This window comes from Littorina saxatilis, linkage group LG10 (assembly GCF_037325665.1).
Source record: "Littorina saxatilis isolate snail1 linkage group LG10, US_GU_Lsax_2.0, whole genome shotgun sequence".
Classification (NCBI taxonomy): domain Eukaryota; kingdom Metazoa; phylum Mollusca; class Gastropoda; order Littorinimorpha; family Littorinidae; genus Littorina; species Littorina saxatilis.
The window spans coordinates 22,186,143-22,203,642 of record NC_090254.1 but is presented as its reverse complement, the minus strand read 5'-3'; the positions used below and the strand labels follow the sequence as shown (position 1 = coordinate 22,203,642).

At 43.3% G+C, this 17,500-nt stretch overlaps 1 protein-coding gene across 2 annotated transcripts in view; it reads left to right on the top strand.

Annotated features, from left to right (window-relative positions):
* Positions 1 to 17,500, top strand: part of LOC138978423 (uncharacterized) — a 233,851-nt gene that overhangs the window by 118,180 nt on the left and 98,171 nt on the right. The window contains exon 1 of one of the 2 annotated variants that reach the window (XM_070351162.1): positions 5,669 to 5,784. The exons of the other annotated variant lie outside the window; for it this stretch is intronic. The gene's annotated coding sequence lies outside the window, so the exon portion shown is untranslated. Of the gene's footprint in view, positions 1 to 5,668; positions 5,785 to 17,500 lie in introns of those variants that run through there. 2 annotated transcript variants of the gene reach the window in all.

The following is a 17,500-nucleotide window of genomic DNA, read 5'->3' as shown; positions in this document are numbered from 1 at the left end:
CCAGTGACTAGGATCGCCAATGAAACTCGACCAATGTTTTTTGACACAATAATACTGACGTGAGGGGAAGCGAAGGTGGAGGTACATGCACGCGTTTTTTCCAGAGCGAATGCACGTTTTCCGTTGAGACAAAGCCAAGGGTCTTTTGCTTGACACGTTCGGCACACTCAATGAAACCAAAAGGCCTTGGTCTCTCCAATGCGAAACGAATCCTATACACACCCCTATACCGGGGACAAAAGCAGTCTCCATGTACACTGCTATGCTTTTATCCTGTGGAGAACACACACTTTCCGCTTTCTTTGCTCAGTTTAAACACTAGCATAGTTTGTCTAGTCCTTTGCAGTCACTCCGGGGAACGGTATCTGAGCGCAGGTGTAGTCAGCTTCCAAACTCAACACACCATTTCTCAACATCGAAAACGAAACGACAGGACCACGTCAGAACACCAGCCCTGGCGAACCTCAAAAGACTTTTACCATGTGGTCTTTTCGGGGACCACACGGGATCCCGTTTATACCATTTTTTTCGGAAAGGGGTGGACAGGTGTTTTTACATTTAGTCAAGTTTTGACTAAATGTTTTAACATAGAGGGGGGGAATCGAGACGAGGGTCGTGGTGTATGTGTGTGTGTGTGTGTGTGTGTGTGTGTGTGTGTGTGTGTGTGTGTGTGTGTGTGTGTGTAGAGCGATTCAGAATAAACTACTGGGCCGATCTTTATGAAATTTGACATGAGAGTTCCTGGGTATGATATCCCCGGACGTTTTTTTCTTTTTTTCGATAAATACCTTTGATGACGTCATATCCGGTTTTTTGTAAAAGTTGAGGCGGCACTGTCACACCCTCATTTTTCAATTAAATTGATTGAAATTTTGGCAAATCAATCTTCGACAAAGGCCGGGGTTTGGTATTGCATTTTAGCTTGGTGGCTTAAAAAGTAATGAGTGAGTTTGGTCATTAAAAATCGGAAACTTGTAATTAAAATTATTTTTTTATTAAACGATCCAAAAACAATTTCATCTTATTCTTCGTCATTTTCTGATTCCAAAAACATATACATATGTTATATTTGGATTAAAAACAATCTCTGAAAATTAAAAATATAAAAATTATGATCAAAATTAAATTTCCGAAATCGATTCAAAAACTATTTCATCTTATTCCTTGTCAGTTCCTGATTCCAAAAACATATAGATATGATATGTTTGGATTAAAAACACGCTCAGAAAGTTAAAACGAAGAGAGGTACAGTAAAGCGTGCTATGAAGCACAGCGCAACCGCTGCCGCGCCAAACAGGCTCGTCACTTTCACTGCCTATTGCACTAGCGGCGGACTACGTTCAGTTTCATTATGTGAGTTCCACAGCTTGACTAAATGTAGTAATTTCGCCTTACGCGACTTGTTTGTTTTTAAGATAAGAGCGCCTCTGCAACATGTACCCGTACACCCCCTGTCAGTAGAGCACGGTTCACTTTCCAACGTTATGATTGGATATTAGAGATGTGTGAAAAGAACGAACTGCACGCATTATTAAATAATGCGTGCAGTTTGTTCTTTACATAGATTTCCTGAGGCATGAACGTGATCAAGTCTCCCCCCAAAAAACAGCACTTTTATGACAACAGGTCATCACAGTTTAACACGTTTCTAGGGCGACAAGAGTATAATTATCTCGCTCTGTAACGACGACAGTCAACCAAACGTATATTTGGGTCTACGTCAGCATATCTGCACGATTTGCTCGATCGTTTGCGATAAATGTCGCATGTCGTTCTGGTAAACTGCTCAAGAGAGCAATACTCTCAAATGACAGACACGCGAACGTTTAGCGAACAATTACACACCGTATACCGTGGTTGCACTAGGCAAATCTGTCCGAAGCGGTTGCACCCTTATTTTTCTGTCCGAAGGGAGACACGCGACGTAAGTTTCTGCACAAAATCACCTGTAATTCCTCACAAATGACATATCATCACAAAACTACCGTTTGTACTTTGGCCTGAGGTGTCATAGCATCATATCATCGATTTGTTTCATTGCTTCAATGTGTTTGTGAACGTTGGCCTTCAAGTATTTACACATTTCAAGCGCATTATGTGCACATTTTGACTTTCCGCAGTTACTAGGGAAATTCAAGCACATGAGAAAGGCTACACGCGATTGTAATGTGATCTATGGTCATTTCTTGACATCTGGGTCAGATGGTATGATTTAAAGTGGTGTAGGAGCGTCATATTTCATGAATCTGTGAAGACATTCAAAGATTTGTCGGTTGCGCATCTCCGAAGTGGCTGGTTGCGCATCTCCGAAGTTTTAGCTTTGTTTTTATTGTATTGGTTATTAATATTATTTCACCCCATGACCGCAGACAGTCCCAGAAACGTGGACAGCGTATTCGAAGCTGGATCAAGTATTTGGAACCAGATCCACTTAGCTTTCTAACCTTCATCATCTGGGGCAGATTGGGGGTTGGGGGGGAGGGGGGGGCTGGTTTTTTTTGGGGGGAAAGGGATGTCAGGAGGGGGGGGAGAGAGAGACGGTCAACAGCCTATAAGAATCTGGATCAAATATCTGGAACGAACACAACTCGAGTCTCCTACTTCGATCTTTTGACACAGAGGGGGTCATGGGGGGGGGGGGGGCGGTTGACAGCGCATAAGAAGCTGGATCAAATATCTGGAACGAGCACTACTAGAGTCTCGTATTACTCTGATCTCCTTTCACAGATAAAAGGGAAAGGGGGGGGGGGGAGGTTGACAACGTAGAAGAAGAAAAAGAAGAAGAAGAAGAAGAGAGAGAGAGAGATAGAGAGAGAGAGGGAATGAGATAGGTGGGGGGGGGGGGGGAGAGGAACTGTACGATCTTTTCCGCAACCTATTACTATCCTCTAACAAACGTATTACCGCATTTTTGATTATTCTGCATACCTGAAATTACCACTTTATCACAACTGCACTTGAACTTTAAAAAATACCATCAAAATTAAATCTTAACTACATTTTTTCTGAACTTTTCTTTTGCCCTGAAGTGAACATAACGGATTTTCGGGCCAGAAGGAAGCAATCCTTGAAGATGGTTCCCTGAGGTGCTTGTAATTTAAATGATAAAAGCGAAGTTTGCCGGCCGAACAGATTTGGCGCAACCTGGATTTCAGCGTAACTTTTCAGACGTGTCAGTGTGAGAGAGAGAGAGAGAGAGAGAGAGAGAGAGAGAGAGAGAGAGAGAGAGAGAGAGAGAGAGAGAGAGAGAGAGAGAGAGAGAGAGAACATAATTATGCATAAATTCAGAACCAGGAACTACTTCTGCTGACACAACTTTAAGGAACACGACCAAACTACTTTTTGCTTGAATGTTAACAAACATCGGCGTCTGTCTGTCTGTCTTTCTGTTTTACTATTTGGTTTAATATGAAGTATAAAGCTAGCTCTCTCTGCCTCCATTCCTAGTTCTACCTATCTGTACGTTTTTCTGTCAGCCTCTGTGTGTGTGTGTGTGTGTGTGTGTGTGTGTGTGTGTGTGTGTGTGTGTGTGTATGTGTGTGTGTGTATGTGCGTGTGTGTGTGTGTGTGTGTGTGTGTATGTGTATGTGTGTGTGTGTGTGTGTATGTATGTGTGTATGTGTGTGTGTGTGTGTGTGTGTGTATGTGTGTGTATGTGTGTGTGCGTGCGTGCGTGTGCGTGTGTATGTGTGTGTATGTGTGTGTACGTGTGTGTGTGTGTGTGTGTGTGTGTGTGTTTGTGTGTGTATGTGTGTGTGTATGTGTGTGTACGTGTGTGTGCGTGTGTGTGTGTATGTGTGTGTCTGCTCTCCTTTTTTCCTTGCCTGTGTCTGTGTCTGACGTTCCCATCTTCTCTCCCTGTTGGTCGATCTGCATGTCCCCTTGTATTTGTCAATGTGTTTTTCTCTTTGCTTCATGTCCTCGAACGGGGGTCATAGAAACAATTTCAGAAGAAAACGACGGAAGCAGAAAGGTCGCAGCTGCAATATGTGGAACAGTGATGAGCCAAAGTGCCCCAAAGGAAAATGGTTTTAAAGGCACAGCACTCCCCGTGACGACAGCTCGGGGTAATCTTGAACTTTAGTGTGTTAAATTCATAGCTCAGAATCAAGTGGCATTCTTTACTTATCTTTGATACAAGTCTCTGTAATCAAGCCAAAGAACATTTGTCGTGAAATTAATGAACGGGTTGAGCTCCAAACTTAAGCATAACTAATTAATTTGGTCGTTTGATCGACGAAAATGACGCGAGAATGGCTACGTTTTCAACCAAGGGACATCACTAAGGCAACGGGAGTTGGCTCCCTTGTCGCCACTTAGAATAATTCCTTCTGTGACGCATGTAAACGAAATGCATTCCGAGCATTCGTAGAGCTCATTCCGTGACTCCAAGGGGATCTTAAATGACTTGTTCTGCTTACAAGTGCAGGTTCTGCAAATTTGGAAGCTGAAATGCCTCTGAATTTTGAGCTATGAATTTAACACACTGAAGTTCAACATTACCGATTCTACTATCCCAGATATGCCAGGGATTTACACCGGATAGAATGATTCCAGTCCTTGGACACATACCAAAACTCAACCTCCTTACAGCTTCATCTGAAGAGTTCACCTTTTTTAACGGATTAATGTCACAAATTCACACCGGTAGCTTTTATTTTATGCAGAGTTGAGCTTTTTTAACGGATTAATGTCGCAAATTCACACCGGTAGCTTTTATTTTATGCAGAGTTCACCTTTTTTAACGGATTAATGTCACAAATTCACACCGGTAGCTTTTTTTAACGGATTAATGTCGCAAATTCACACCGGTAGCTTTTATTTTATGCAGAGTTCACCTTTTTTAACGGATTAATGTCACAAATTCACACCGGTAGCTTTTATTTTATGCAGAGTTGAGCTTTTTTAACGGATTAATGTCGCAAATTCACACCGGTAGCTTTTATTTTAGGCAGAGTTGAGCTTTTTGAGTCACTTGAGAAAAAGTGACTCTATGTAATCGGTCAGTGTTAGTCTGTCCGGCCGGCCGTCCGGCCGGCCGTCCGGCCGGCCGTCCGTAGACACCACCTTAACGTTGGACTTTTCTCGGAAACTATCAAAGCGATCGGGCTCATATTTTGTTTAGTCGTGACCTCCAATGACCTCTACACTTTAACGATGGTTTCGTTGACCTTTGACCTTTTTCAAGGTCACAGGTCAGCGTCAAAGGAAAAATTAGACATTTTATATCTTTGACAAAGTTCATCGGATGTGATTGAAACTTTGTAGGATTATTCTTTACATCAAAGTATTTACATCTGTAGCCTTTTACGAACGTTATCAGAAAAACAAGGGAGATAACTAGCCTTTTCTGTTCGGCAACACACAACTTAACGTTGGGCTTTTCTCGGAAACTATAAAAGTGACCGGGCTCAAATTTTATGTGAACGTGACTCATTGTGTTGTGAATAGCAATTTCTTCCTGTCCATCTGATGCCTCATATAATATTCAGAACTGCGAAAGTGACTCGATCGAGCGTTTGCTCTTCTTGTTTAACGAAATAATGTCGCAAATTCACACTAGTAGCTTTTAAGAAACTTCTTTAAACTGTCATTTTTTTTTTAAACGCTGCTCATTTTCAGAAACTTCTCCAAATCTGCACAGAAAACATCTAGTCTGTTAATTTATAGCCCCCCGCGGGTTAGGGGAAGTCCCATATTGGTTGGGACGAGAAAGAATTTACCCGATGCTCCCCAGCATGTCGTAAGAGGCGACTAACGGATTCTGTTTCTCCTTTTACCCTTGTTAAGCGTTTCTTGAATAGAGTATAGTCAATGTTTGTAAAGATTTTAGTCAAGCAGTATGTAAGAAATGTTAAGTCCTTTATACTGGAAACTTGCATTCTCCCAGTAAGGTAATACATTGTACTACGTTGCAAGCCCCTGGAGCAAATTTTTGATTAGCGCTTTTGTGAACAAGAAACAATTGACAAGTGGCTCTATCCCATCTCCCCTCTTCCCTCCGTCGCGATATAACCTTGAACGGTTGAAAACGACGTTAAACACCAAATAAAGAAAGAATGTTAATTTATAGGGCGTGTCCAAGTGGAGGGATAGCCTTAACCCGTGTAAAAGCCTGGCCATATGTTACATGGGGGGGGGGGGGGGGTGTTTACACGGGGAGGACTCACTTATGACGTCATTGAAATGTGTATTCTATTGTCAATATGCAAGAGCCATGACGTTATTACGTTGCTGGGGGATTCTGGGGAAGAATCGTGGTGGAATAAACCACGCCATCCCTCCCTGCTGCCTATGTCTGCTTTATTTCTACCAGTATGTTTGTATTTGTCACCGTCCCATACGACGAGACCACGACAGACTCTGCCTTTAAACTGTCATTTTTTTTAAACGCTGCTCCGCATTTTCGGAAACTTCTCCGCTTTGTTCAGCAATTTTCTTGAAACACAATAATGCCCTTGGGACAAGTTGACCTTGCTAAATGAGGTACAAACAGCTTTCTTTGTCCTAAAGGAAGATGTGATTGTCATTAGGAGTTAATATTGCATTAGACAGCAGGGGGCGAGGCGAGGTGGGGATGAGAGAGGAGGGTGAGGAGGGAGAGTTACTTTTGTCTTTGGCTGAGAAAGTGACGCCATGCGTTAAAATACCGGTGGTCTCCAGAGATAGGAAATTGTGTTTGACCGAATGAGCTGTTGAGGGCAGTAGATGACATTTGTCCCCGGACTGTGATGGGATTGCATTTCTTCTTCTTCTTCTTCTTCTTCTTCTTCTTCTTCTTCTTCTTCTTCTTCTTCTTCTTCTTCTTCTTCTTCTTCTTCTTCTTCTTCTTCTTCTTCTTCTTCTTCGTCCATGGACTGAACCTCCCACGTTCACTCACGTTTTTGCACGAGTGTTATTTGTTCGTGTATGACCGTTTTTACCCCGCTTTTCAGGCAGCATACGCCGATTTCGGGGTTTCTTCGTGTTTCTATAACCCACCGAACTCTGACATGGATTACATGATCTTTTCCGTGCGCACTTGGTCTTGTGCTTGCGTGTACACACGAAGGGGGATACGGCACTAGCAAGTCTGCACGTAAGTTGATCTAGGAGATCGGAACAATCTCCGCCCTTAACCCACCAAGCGGCCGGGATTTGAACTCACAACCTTCCGATTAGGAGGCCGATGTCTTATCCAATACGCCACTGCGCCCGTCGAATTGCATTTCAACTGAATGCGTTGCAAATTCCACACTGTCAAAAACAAGTTACGCCCGATTGTGCACTTTCCCAGAGGAGGGCACGCTGACCTGTCGCCGTGACTTTTTTCGGCGTTAGAGAAACTCGACAAAGTTACAACTGTACACCAATAAACCCCCTATCGCCCCCCCCCCCCCCCTCCCTTCCCTGGACCTCCCCAGTTTTCCCTGGCTCTTTCGTAGAAAATTTACAAGCGGGCGGATTTCAACACACTAACCTACGACCAGTTATGGAAGGAATGCTCAAGAGCACTTTCGTTAAGAAAAACAAAAAAACTATTCATCACATCTTAAAGGCACAGTAAGCCTCCCGTAAACCATCACAGATACGGTCAGGCTTTTACACACAGTACAAACACCCTTTCTTTTAAACACTCACCGATTGAGAACATCCTAGGTGCCCTCCGTAAAGAGCGAACAATTGTCAAAAAATTTATTTTTGCGTGGTTTATCTTAGCCCTGAGCCATCGTGAATCCGTGTGATCCAGTTTCCCTCTTTCACAATGTAGTCGTCAGTTAGTCATTTGAATGCGACTCGATGTGAGCTTATTTACAATAGCACGTTTTTATGCACGAAACAAACGGCTGTGGTTCACAAGAACTCTAGCGATGGCTTTTAACTGTTGAGAGGAACGGCGATATGCATAAACCGTCGTCTGCTACGACCCTTGCGTGACCCTGCTTCCGGGCTTTTCTTTTTTCAAACTTTCACAACTTCGAATTGTACTGATCTTGTCTTGATGAAAAAAGAATTCTTTTATGATTAAAGAATGTTTGTGTAACAAGCTGTCAATCTATTATTTAGATTTTAAAAGTTAGGTCTAGCGCAAAAACGCACCATGGTCCAAAAACATTTTGATAATCATCGATTCACGGCTATCGCCAGTTTACATCGATAGAATGAGACCCGAAGGGAAGTAACTCATGTTTGACCTGAGTTCAGGATGGGTCCAAAAAGTGTTCGAGACAATCTGCAAAATTAATTCTTTAAAAATTGCTCGCTCTTTACGTAGGGCACCTAGGATGATCCCGTTTAGTGAGCGTTCAAATGGAAGGGTGTTTGTACTGTGTGTAAAAGCCTGACATTATCTGTGATGGTTTACGGGAGGCTAACTGTCCGGGCGTGATTTTCGGTATCATAACAGCCGTCCAGCACCAAAACGAGGCACCATTGTTGTAGAGGAGCAAGTCCACGAAAATAAATTCTTTGAAAATTTCTCACGCTCGACAGAAAGCAGCCAGGATGTTCCCGTTCGGTGAGCGTTCAAATGGAAGTATGCTTGTACTGTATATAGACGCTCGGGGAGCTCTGTGATGGCTTACTGTGCCTTTAAAGGCTAAACCTTGTTTTCGGTTTGATGCATATCGGAATATGCACTGTTCGTTCCTTCGGGATTGTAACAGCAGCACTCCAGCCCGCCCCCCTACCCTTCCACCTTCCCCCCCCCCAAAAAAAAAAAAAAATAATAATGCCAAACCACTTTCTTTCTCTTCCTCTCACATGTATTCCCCCAGCTGTCGACCACCCCCTCTCTCCGCATTTCGCGTTACATTATGCATTCTAAAATTGTCTCTCTGTCAGGGTAACTCCCTCGAGCACAAGACGGCCAAAGTTCATGCATACGGACACAATATGTCTGAAATGCCATTTTGCTGACTTGTTCGATCGTAGTTGATTTTTGTGCCCCTTGCTCGTTAAAAGGCAAGTGCACCCTCGTCTTGGAACGGTTAAGATTCGAAGGATAAAAGAATTTATTTTTATTATTCATTCTCATTTATTATCCAATGCTTGTGGGAAATTCGGGTAGCTTACTTACCATTGGAAGGCGTGTGTGTGTGTGTGTGTGTGTGTGTGTGTGTGTGTGTGTGTGTGTGTGTGTGTGTGTGTGTGTGTGTGTGTGTGTGTGAGTTTGCGTGTGTGTGTGTGCGTGTGTGTGTGCTTGTGCGTGCATACGTGCGTGCGTGCGTGTAAGCGTGCGTCTGTCTGTCTGTCTGTCTGTCTGTATGAATTCCTCTCTCTCTCTCTCTCTCTCTCTCTCTCTCTCTCTCTCTCTCTCTCTCTCTCTCTCTCTCTCTCTCTCTCTCTCTCTCTCTCCGCAATACGAAGAGTTTTCATGTAAAGACAAAGACGTTTCAAAGGTGTTCTAAATCGAATGTGAGCAAAGTAGACCGATTTCAGTGGCCCAATATGACTTAACTCCGTTGAACCTCTATGACTTCTGCGCCGACTTTTAACTAAAACACCAATGGAAATCGGTCAGACCATTTGCGATGCATTTTAAAAGCGAGGAAGACGTATGATCAGTTATTTAGCACAGACACATTAGCTCCCCTGTGGCCTATTGGGTTATACCGTGGCCATAAAAGCTTAAAACTTCCGTGGAAGCAAAAGTTGTTGGCATGCTTTATTTTCTTACAGAGAAGCCAAACGTATTCCGAAATGACCGATCTTTATTCAGCTCTCCGTCGACACGGGGTCTAAACGACATGGTAATTATTACAGAGATAAGCTTCTGTATGTGACACATGCCTGGATGTTCCACATTCAGATAACAACGATAATAAAGTTGTATTGAATTAGATTGAATCAACAAGGGAGGCACCGGCACGGTTGGCATAGTGGTAAGGTGTCCGCCCCGTAATCGGGAGGTCGTGGGTTCGAACCCCGGCCGGGTCATACCTAAGACTTTAAAATTGGCAATCTAGTGGCTGCTCCGCCTGGCGTCTGGCATTATGGGGTTAGTGCTAGGTCTGGTTAGTCCGGTGTCAGAATAATGTGACTGGGTGAGATATGAAGCCTGTGCTGCGACTTCTGTCTTGTGTGTGGCGCACGTTATAATATGTCAAAGCAGCACCGCCCTGATATGGCCCTTCGTGGTCGGCTGGGCGTTAAGCAAACAAACAAACAAACAAACAAACAAGGGAGGTCAATGCGTCTAAATAACGCAGCTGTAGACACAGAGCCGTTAACTCTACCTGTCCCAAAATAGGCCATTTGGTCCTGAGAGGACGCAAAAACTCACTAGGCCAGCTGGTCCCAAGAGGACGTAAAAACTAAGTAGTCAGGCAGAGATCCTAGGCCAACTAATCCTAAGAGGACGTAAAAACTAACTAGTCAGTCAGATATCCTGGTCTAATTGGCATCCACTGATAAATGGTTTCATTGACTACGGAATCCATCAATATAATTATGGTTCATCGACACAGCGATCCATCGATCCATGGTTTCATTGACTCCGAGACCGGCACGGTTGGCCTAGTGGTAAGGCGTCCGCCCCGTGATCGGGAGGTCGTGGGTTCGAACCCCGGCCGGGTCATACCTAAGACTTTAAAATTGGCAATCTAGTGGCTGCTCCGCCTGGCGTCTGGCATTATGGGGTTAGTGCTAGGACTGGTTGGTCCGGTGTCAGAATAATGTGACTGGGTGAGACATGAAGCCTGTGCTGCGACTTCTGTCTTGTGTGTGGCGCACGTTATATGTCAAAGCAGCACCGCCCTGATATGGCCCTTCGTGGTCGGCTGGGCGTTAAGCAAACAAACAAACAAAACAAAATTGACTCCGAGATCCATCGACATATGGTTCATTGACACAGGGATCAATCGACGGATAGAGTGAAACAGATATCCATCGACATATGGTTCATTGACACAGGAATCCATCGACACGTGGTTTCATTGACACGTGTCTAGGGATCATATACCACATGTTTTTATTGACACACAGATCCATTGACACACAGATCCATTGACACACGGTTTCATTGACAAAGGGATCAATCGAAACATAGATTGACACTGAGCTAGAGATGGATGGGGTTTTTTTTTGGCACAAGTACTTATATATCCATGCTTTCATCTTCCCATAACTTCACTCAAGGGGACTGGCACGGTTGGCCTAGTGGTAAGGCGTCCGCCCCGTGATCGGGAGGTCGTGGGTTCGAACCCCGGCCGGGTCATACCTAAGACTTTAAAATTGGCAATCTAGTGGCTGCTCCGCCTGGCGTCTGGCATTATGGGGTTAGTGCTAGGACTGGTTGGTCCGGTGTCAGAACAATGTGACTGGGTGAGACATGAAGCCTGTGCTGCGACTTCTGTCTTGTGTGTGGCGCACGTTATATGTCAAAGCAGCACCGCCCTGATATGGCCCTTCGTGGTCGGCTGGGCGTTAAGCAAACAAACAAACAAACAAAATCACTCAAGGGGTTTAGCGGACACGCGGATCCACCGATCTTTGCTTTCATCACTTAACAGTTTCATCCACACACGGTTTCACCAACACAAGGATTCACCGATACTCGGTACCAGGGGAACAAGGATCCATTGACACAGAGTTTCATTGAAAGACAGGACCCCGTGACACAAGGGCTATGGTGTACGAACCGAAAGTGGGTGAAACCCAAACGGGTGAAAACAAACCGCGGGGTATGATTCGCTGAAATCACAGCAAATCTCCATTTTTTTTTAAAATCCAACACCGCGGCTGAATCCCACCCGGTTGGTAACTTTCTTGTGCACCTCGGCCATGGTTTCACCGCAGGCACTTGACACGAGGGTGGGTGGGGCCTGTGTGTTGGGTGTGCTCTCAGTTTCTGCCCCCCTCCCCTCTACCCCCTCCCCTCACAACCCTACCACAGTCACGTGCTTGGCACAGTCTACAAATGCCAATGTCTTTCTGCACGCTGCCATATACGATTACGTCACTGAGTCCCCAAACTGGTTTCAGTCCAAAAATTCAATTCGAGGTTAGTTTTTATATTTCCCTAGAGCGAGGCCGTGACAAAATGCAATCGACTAGATGGGCAGTGCAGGAGGGGGGGGAGGGGGATGGATGAGAGGGTGGCTCTCTGGAGCAACAAAATGATGCTCTGAGGAATATTTGAAGAAAAAGCTGAAAGTTTTTCGCTCTTTTATCTAATATGATGAACGATAATGTGATTGCACGAAAAAGTGAAATATATGCTAAAGATTGAGTTAAAGGAATGCTCCCAACTTAAGAAATGTTCGAGTTTCAACTAAAGCTACAAGATTTGGCTTTGTGTCTGATGAAATTGAGGCATAGGTGTACATTTTTTAGATTACACAGCCGAATCCGATATCCTAAATTTCTTCTTTAGATTTTGTTTCACTCATAAATCAAAAGGTTTCCGTCAGAGACCGTGTCTGATTGTATTTCTGTAACCAATCCATAGTATTAATAAGAATTTTGTTTGTTTGTTTGTTTGTTTGTTTAACGCCCAGTCCACCACGAAGGGTGATATCAGGGCGGTGCTGCTTTGACATTTAACGTGCGCCACACACAAGACAGAAGTCGCAGCACAGGCTTCATGTCTCACCCAGTCACATTATTCTGACACCGGACCAACCAGTCCTAGCACTAACCCCATAATGCCAGACGTCAGGCGGGGCAGCCACTAGATTGCCAATTTTAAAGCCTTAGGTATGACCCGGCCGGGGTTCGAACCCACGACCTCCCGCTCACTGGGCGGACGCCTAACCACTAGGCCACCGTGTTGCGGTATTAATAAGAATTGCACAGGCTTCATGTCTCACCCAGTCACATTATTCTGACACCGGACCAACCAGTCCTAGAGGCTAACCCTATAATGCCAGACGCCAGGCGGAGCAGCCACTAGATTGCCAATTTTAAAGTCTTAGCCGGAGTTCGAACCCACGACCTCCCGCTCACTGGGCGGACGCCTTACCACTAGGCCACCGTGTTGCGGTATTAATAAGAATTGCACAGGCTTCATGTCTCACACAGTCACATTATTCTGACACCGGACCAACCAGTCCTAGCACTAACCCCATAATGCCAGACGCCAGGCGGAGCAGCCACTAGATTGCCAATTTTAAAGTCTTAGGTATGACCCGGCCGGGGTTCGAACCTACGACCTCCCGCTCACTGGGCGGACGCCTTACCACTAGGCCACCGTGTTGCGGTATTAATAAGAATTGTTGAAAGGGTATCGGAGTACAATCCCACATACTTGTGTTGAATAACTTCACGTGAGTACCCCGTCCTGTTCGTCGTGCTTTATATCTTTGTTTGGTTGTTTGTTTGTTTTTGTTTCTTTTTTTCTTTCTGTCTTTCTTTCTTTCTTTCCAAGATCATTGGGAATCAGAAGTGGCAAGTTTAAACGAACGATAAGTACGTATCATCAGGAGGAAGATGTCATTATTGCAAAATATATCTTCTTCTTCTTCTTCCCCCGAAAACAAATATTGTTCAACTATTTCTATTAATTTCGCCTAATACCATTTCTACCAGAAATAGTAAATGCACTTTTAACCTGAATAATTTTTTTTATTTTTGGCATCGTGTGAAACAACAACACCTTTAACACGGCATTAGTGTTCATAATCCCATCTATTTTCGATGCTGTTAGTTGTTGTTGTTGTTCTTCTTCTTCTTCTTCTTCTTAATCATACATGCGGGCATAACAAGATGCGCGTCGTTAAATTAGATATTTTTAAATGAAATCAAATAATAAAAGCGACTCCAACTATAATTATGAATTTTTTTGTTACATTTAGTGCAAAAAGTCTGCAAAAAGTCCACATTTTCACAACAACAACTTCCAAGGAGCGAATATAACGTCAAAAAACAAATAATTAAGTAAGCATGTTTGTCACAACAGGGAACGAAATTGTGATCAGCACATGCTGACCTTAATCTTTTAGCCCATGTTACTTTGTCTTTTTTCTTGCGTTTTACATCAAATAAATTGAACTTTATCACAATGTTTATTTCTGTCTTGCTCATTGGTAAACCTTGAGCGGAGATTTGGAGAAAAACAAACCTTGGGTTGAAGATATCGGATTTCACTGGACGTGTAAAACCTAACATCACTCATCTTCACTTGAAGACTGGTAGTTCATGGTTCTTTCAATAAATTCTTTTTCGTTTTCGCTTCTTCTCTGTTATTAAAGATGGAATGCGCTGCAAAGCACTGTGCTTTGCTACGATGTGTCTTTTACAAAACCATTGCACAGATGACTATACACACATAGGGCCTACCTTTTGTGTTGCCGGCCAAACGAAACTTTATGCAGTTTGTCAGTACCAGTTCGCATCTCCCGCCAAAATGTGATAGACTTCTTCTTCTTCTTCTTCTTCTTCTTCTTCGTTTATGGGCTTAGACTCCCACGTTCACTCATGTTTTTAGCACGACTGGAATTTTACGTGCATGGCCGTTTTTACCCCGCCATTCAGGCAGCAATACGCCGATTTCGGAGGAGGCATGCTGGGTATTTTCGTGTTTCTATAACCCACTGAACTCTGACATGGATTACAGGATCTTTTCCGGGCGCATTTGGTCTTGTGCTTGCGTGTACACACGAAGGGGGTTAAGTCACTAGCAGGTCTGCACATAAGTTGACCTGGGAGATCGGACAAATCTCCACTCTTAACCCACCAGACGGCAGCGACCGGAATTTGAACTCACGACCTCCCGATTAGGAGGCCGACGTCTTACCACCACGCCACTGCGCCGGTGATAGACATTTCCCGTAACCACGAATCGGGTCTCAAGTCGGTGTGCGGCATGCCAACATGGCACCAAATGCCAGAATTTAAAAAAAAAAAAAAGAATCGTAGGTTAATGGAACGTTTATGATTGACAACACAAAACCAAAATAAATGATCTTTTAAGCAGAAAAACAGACAAACACTTATGATACAAATAATGAACTTGTCTTAGAAGCGTGGCTGTAACTCGCTTTCAAAATGCCAGCGAGGTAATGAAATTTGAGCCAAATACCATGAAAAGGTGAGGTCCCTGAACCTTGCAAACCTGAGACTCGCCCTCGTGTCGTGAAAATCCACGCCACATACGACCCCAGATTGGTCGATGACTTAGCTGTCTCGCTTTTCCCCGTACCCAACGCCCTTGTAATCACCGCCCCAGTCTGCTGCAAGGGAGTATATCTGGCTTAGTCAGTGTCTTATAGGATTATATATACCATCGCAGACTCTGTCGTAATATTTAAACAAAACATCTGGGCTTTGACCGGGAAGCTACCTGCTCACCTGAATCATTATACAAGTCACTTGGTTCACACTGGGTTCTGATGATTACTGCAAATAAATCCGCACTAAATTATTTGCGTCAATGCTTCCACGCAGATTCGAAAAGTTAAAGTTACAGTAGGACTACTTGTTTAGCTGACGTCACAGATGCTTTTTTTTAAATTAAAACATAATTAATACAGGGTTGTTATGTCCAAAAGAAAGCCGACTGCATATATCCCCGTGTATAATAGGATTACGATTGATCACGAAATAACAGAGAGTTTCCTTATGGGTGAAAGAAGCTGACTCTATGTTTTCGTACGAGACAGAGACAGAGAGAAGGGGGAGGAAGAGAGAATAGCTTTTACTTTTCAAGTCTATCTGTGTGTTCTTGGCCTATTGAATTGTACCGTGATCATTAAGCTCTAAACATCCTTGGAAGCAAAAGTTGTTTTCTAACAGAGAAGCCAAACGATTTGTATCAATTAAAGTGTGTACTTTTGCTTGTTTGACTGAACAAAAACATGTTGCACACGTCGCATTGATTGCGTCAGACTCTGTCGTGCCTGTAGCTTTTAACAGAATTGATGTCGATTTAATGTGCATGCAATGCGTCATAAATCTGGTGCTGCACGATTGCCTTCGAGACATAATCGGTTTTTAAAAAACCAATGTCTCAGAGGAAGCCTCTTAACAGTTTACACCATCTTGAACGCAGTTTCTCTTATCGTCATTCGCACTAGAACACCAAACATAAGTTATGTTAAAGACATACTATTTATCAGACCGTTTGGGGCGAGTTTCTGGCAAATTTGACGAATCGGAAGAATTTGGAGAATCCACTGTATATACCTTAATATAGACGCACACGACACGATTTGCTAAAAAAAAATTTTTTAAAAGCACCAGAAGTATGATATATTTTTTATTTTGGGAAGTGCACAAACGTTAGACCATTTCATCTATATACTTGCCACTATGCGGACTGGTCAAGCATAAGTTGAAGTTAATGTGCGACAAATATGAAATAATTCAGTCAACAGATGTAGAAGTTATTCCAGCGTCGCGGACGACGCTGGTATCTGTGGTTGGGAAGAACGTGCCTGTGGAGAATTAGTCTCCAAGCCAAAGCGCGCTGACTCTCCAAGCCAAAACAATTTCAAAGCTGAAAAAAAATGTACAATTTACGCGAAACGATTAAACACAGCTTTCGGGTGTTTTTTTAAATCTAAGATGTACATAAATATACCACTCCGACCATAAGGAAAAGAAAAAAAGACACAAAAAAAAAAGACCGAGAGGAGCCGAGTCAATCCGAGACCAACCGAGAGGACGTGTTTCGCGCCGTTTCGACGTCGTTTGTTCAGATGCGGCCGGTTGGATCAGTTGCGGTCATACAGGGGCGCCTTGCACAAGAAAAGATCTTCAACAATCCAGATCATCATCATGGTACAATAATGTTTTGTGCGCCCCCATGTATGTGTTCTGTGCTAATAATGCACGGTTGTGAAATGTCCGTACACATTTTGTGGCACTATGTAATTGTTAGTGCATCCTCCTGCGGATGCTTCGTGCTAAAAATGCACTTCCATTAAAATATTGTACGCTCATGTCAGTAATATATTTTCAATTGTTTCTCTGTCAATTTCAAGTGTTTGTTTCCAATTACTTCAGTATCTCCCTGTTGCAATTCCAGGTGATTCATTATGCATGTGCCAATTTGAGGTGTTTAATTCTGATTCCTGTATTTACAGTGTAAAATTAAAACTATTGTTTTCAAACATTCCTATGACACCTGGTAAGGGTTCTGTGGTTTTGTTTTTAATTTGTATTTTGTTTTTCTGCAATAAATATTTGAAATGGATCTGAGGCCGACTTACTACTTTTAGCACTCTTTTTCACCACATTCCCACGTACAGATATTGCAATATCAACTCTTCCTTTCTACCTGTTTCAAACAAGCTCTATTTTTTAATTAAAAAGTTTTTACTAAATGTCTTAACATAGAGGGGGGAATCGAGACGAGGGTCTTGGTGTATGTGCGTGTGTGTGTGTGTGTGTGTGTGTGTGTGTGGTGTGTGTCTGTCTGTGTGTCTGTCTGTGTGTCTGTCTGTGTGTGTGTGTGTAGAACGATTCAGACTAAACTACTGGACCGATCTTTATGAAATTTGACATGAGACTTCCTGGGAATGATATTCCAGGACGTTTTTATTTTTTTTATTTTTTTATAAACGTCTTTTATGACGTC